The sequence below is a fragment of the Cynara cardunculus genome, assembly GCF_001531365.2.
Source record: "Cynara cardunculus var. scolymus isolate 2C chromosome LG 1, CcrdV1, whole genome shotgun sequence".
Taxonomy (NCBI): Eukaryota; Viridiplantae; Streptophyta; class Magnoliopsida; order Asterales; family Asteraceae; genus Cynara; species Cynara cardunculus.
The window spans coordinates 6,215,344-6,220,033 of record NC_037528.1 but is presented as its reverse complement, the minus strand read 5'-3'; positions in this window follow the sequence as shown (position 1 = coordinate 6,220,033).

Below are 4,690 nucleotides of genomic sequence, written 5' to 3'. Positions count from 1 at the left end.
ATCTATTTTGTTTGAATCAAAGATGACCTTCTTTACAAATATTTGAATGTTTGTTCTTTTAGTTGCTTTGTAAATCCTAATAGCATCCTGTAAAAATAGCATATTCTTCCCTTTCATTGGATTATGATTTTTATCGGTGGCTCTTCGTTTCCTTGAACTTTTTCTCTGTTGCACTTGGAAGGGAGAAACTCTAAATAAAGGGTTGCATATTCATCAATTACATTGCATCAGCATGGTAGCAACTATTGCTGCTGCAAGTGTGGCCAAGGCGTAAACGCAATTTTGATGTATGATCACCTGTGTGTATAAGAGAATTCTTTTATATGCATAATCTCTAGTATTTCACTATGCCACTTGATCAATTATTTATATTGTGAATTTTATACTTGTGTGTTTTTTGTCTGTGGATATGAGTACCTCAACTGAGATTTATTACAAATCCAAATAACTAATGATTTGAATGACATGAAAAAGAAAATGAGTTGGATTGTTTTTATATAGATTGTTATTTGTTAACCAAGAGATAAAAGATTGTAATTTTATTTTGTTTAAAAATATATTTTAGATTTTTTAACGAGCACTTCCATTAATTTAATTTTTGTTTCCTAAGTTATACGACAAGTAAGTTCTCTTTCTGGAGCACGCAAAGAGGGGGGTGGAGCTACACCAATCACTAGAAGATGGTGGTGGCCGTGAGGTTCACCGGTGGCAGTGGAGTTCGAGTTGGGGGAGTTCTTTTGAAGATTTCTCTGTTCACTGCTAAAACCTGCACTTCTTCTTCTTTATATTCTAATTTGATCCATTATCTGTATGTAACTGCAAAACCTTGACCCATTTTCCCCCAAAAAGTTTGATGTTCTTACTAAATGCAAAACCCGTAAGTGATGGTTCTCATGCCCAAATGTGTTTGATGTTCTTGCCTCTTTCAGTCATACTAATTTAATTGCTGTGTTTTTGTGGTTTCTTGTGGCAAAGTGGTTTGRTTTTTGATTGCAATGCATATTTACGTCTTTGCAAGTAAGCCTTCCGACTTTTCTGCTTATTCTTATTATTGTTTATTTACGTATATATTTTACTCTTCCTATTGATAAATTTGAAATTTCAGTTAATTTAGCTAAACATAACCTACACTAACATACAGAGGTAATGSCGGCTTGTTGATCAACCTCAACTGCAGTTGTCTGGGAGATAATCAATGCATAATTTTCTCATTTGGATGTGTTTTTTTGTGATTATGGTATTTCAGTTGCATTCTTCCGAAATGGCGAAAAGGTCTGTTGGATACATATGTATACACCTGAAGAAAGACGTTTTTTCAATCTCACATCCCTTAGATTGAGTTAGAATTAAAATTAAGAAAAAAACCAATTTAATTATGAATTCCACAAGCATCAATATTGAAACGACAAGTGATGCAATTCGAAGTGAAAATGGTTTTGTTCTTATTTTAGCCTCCATACCATACTCAACTCACGTACCATAAATACATTTAATCATGTGTGTACGTGTGTGTCTACAGATCAATATGCTTGTATTTACAGTGGGGATGGAGTGTTGTGCTAAACTCGCTACACATGGGTAGTCGACTGAATCTCATATTCGACTCTAGCAGGAGGGTACAGTAGTCGCTGCACCTGATTGTAAAGGTATGAACCTGTGTATCTTAAATCATTAATTATGCCGTATTATAATTGTTCATTTATCCTAGAGATCAACAGATGACAGAGAAATAACAAACAGAATTTGCTGATAAAAACATCTGATATGTTGTAAGTGGGCGGTGTCATTGTGTCGATTGCCCATTGAAGCATCATTTTGAATGACAACATAAAAGAACGTAATGTAACTACCTATATTTTGTGTATAATCTATGTCTCTGTATCCCTGTTGTATTCTTATGGTATTTAATAGTGTAGTTCTGACTATAATAATGTCAATTCTAATATTAACATTTGAGCTTTCTGTTTAAGCTAGTTGTTTGCTTCCTTTCATCTCTTGTGTGTTACCCATCATCCAACGTTGTCCTGTGGAGCATTTGAGAAGAAAGCTTGTTCATGAATTCTGGCTTCTGTGTTGTGCATGAATTCTGGCTTCTGTGTTGTGTTCCGATCCATGTATGTTAGGGCCATTTATTTTTAGTTTCTGTAGTTATCTTTGCATGGGGATGTCGCTTTAAGGAAATGCTATGAAACGTTTTCACTATCATGTTCTCGTTCTCTTGCACAAAATGGGGCTATGATCATCTTGGAAATAGGGTTGTTGATGAAGAACAGAAAATAGAGTAATAATGGCAGTAGATGAAATGGAGAAGGAATAGGGAATTTGTATTAATGGAGAAATAAGAACCAACGATTCCAGGGAAAACTCCCTCTCGAAACAGAAAGCTGAGAGCCAAAATCAAGAAAAATCTCATAATATGCCTGACAACGTCATTCCCTATTCTATTTATTCTTCTCTCTCTCCTCTAACAGACTTGTTAGCCACTTTCCTGATTTACCCNCAATTGTGAGTGACCTCACCTAACGATTGCAACCATTCCATTCCCAACACCATATCTAGATCACCGGTGTCAAAAACTAAAGCATTAATAAGGAACGAGCAAGTACCCAATGAAACAGCGATATTGCAACACTGTTGAGTAGTTAAAACCTTGTAACCATCTCCCAGCTGAATGCGAACTCCGTCAAAGGAGGTGATAGGCAACCCCAACGAGTGAACCAATTTTCGAGAGACAAAGTTGTGAGTGGCGCCACTATCAACCAAAACCACCACCGGAATGTTAACAAGGATGCCTTCGAGCTTCAACGTTTTTCCCCCCGAGATCGAAGTATGAGCCCCAAAAAATTCTAACACCGAACAAGAACCCTGAGGAATATCAGTTAATTCAGGCCCTTCATCCGCCTGCAAACTCTCCAATCGGCACTGTGTGCCCTCGTCCTCATCGTACTCATCATCGCCCAAAATTAGAACACGTAACTTGCCCTCTGGACATTTGTGGCCCAGACCAAACTGCTGTCCACATCTGAAACACAGACCCTTTTTCCGTCTCTCCTCCCACTCCGTACGCGTAAGAGAACGAACACCTCGATCACGGTGAAAAGTGTGTGAAACATCGGATGGGCCCGATCCTGAATGGCGAGTAAGGTTAGAAGAACGATTGGGCTCAACACGAACAGGCCCAGTTCCAGATTTAGGTGAGATTAACCCACGAGAGTCATTACGATCCAACAAACGATCCAATGAAGACACACTCGCCGGTCCACCGTGCTGTTGGTAACGGAAACGAAACTGAGAAATTCCGCCTGACGACGGCCTTAGCATCTCCTCCACATCCTTGGCCAAATACATAGCATCCAATCGAGAGACCGGACGATGCAGACGAACCCATCGTTTTACCTCGTCACGGAGGCCAGCCACAAAATAACCCAACGCCTGAGATTCCGGTAAACGTGGAACCAGAGACAACAAATACTCAAAATCATCAATATAGTCATGAATCGATGAGGTCTGTTTAATGGTTGCTAATTGTTCATAAGGGTTCTGAATTTCTAACCCACTAAACCTCTGTAAAAGTTCTAATTGAAATTGCTCCCAAGTCAACGATTCATGAACTTGTTGAACAATTGTAAACCAGTGTTGAGCAACACCTCCCATACTTAATTGAGCCAACCGAATACGTAAATGAGAAGGAGTACCGTTAATGTCGAAATACAACTTAGCTTTCTGGAGCCACCCTTGAGGATCAAACCCGTAAAACTCAGGTAGCTTGACCTTCTTCACCGCCCACGGCAGCCCAGCGTGAGTTGTAGGGGACGTATGATCACCATCCGCAAACCCAGCAGCCACCCCCGTATTGAAAAACGTGGTCGACGACTGATGTCCCAACCCGGATCCACCAMTCGAATCGAAATTAGGATGTTGTGTGCCCTGCTGTTTCATCCAATTCAACATGATCGTACGAAATTCCCCCGATTCGATTCGATCAGCCTCCAAAGCTTGGAGAGACAATTTGATATCAGCAACATCAGATTGAAGTAGCTGAATATGCTCCTCATGTTGCTCAATGCGATTTTGAACGGAACGAGTCTCCATGAAAATTGAAACAATTTACAGAGAAAAAAACAGTCGACGGCAGGTCGTCGGCAGGTCGGACCAGTGATGAAGAACAGAAAATAGAGTAATAATGGCAGTAGATGAAATGGAGAAGGAATAGGGAATTTGTATTAATGGAGAAATAAGAACCAACGATTCCAGGGAAAACTCCCTCTCTCGAAACAGAAAGCTGAGAGCCAAAATCAAGAAAAATCTCATAATATGCCTGACAACGTCATTCCCTATTCTATTTATTCTTCTCTCTCTCCTCTAACAGACTTGTTAGCCACTTTCCTGATTTACCCCTCTTGTCCTTCTAGAATAGACATGTACAATTCTGGGCCTTTTGTTATTGGATACCAATAAGTCAACATTTGTATCAGTTGTTTAGTACATAATCTGAATTACCAAACATACAAACACTTTATAATGCTTACGTTTGTATATTCCATAAAACATACAAAATTACTTCAGAATTCCTTCATTTGTAAATTTTATTGAGATTTTGATGGTTTATTTCATCAATCCAGCCTTCTTTAGTAATTGGTAAAGACCTTTTGGGTTTCAAGTTTTTCCTTCCATCTTTKCCCATGGATCA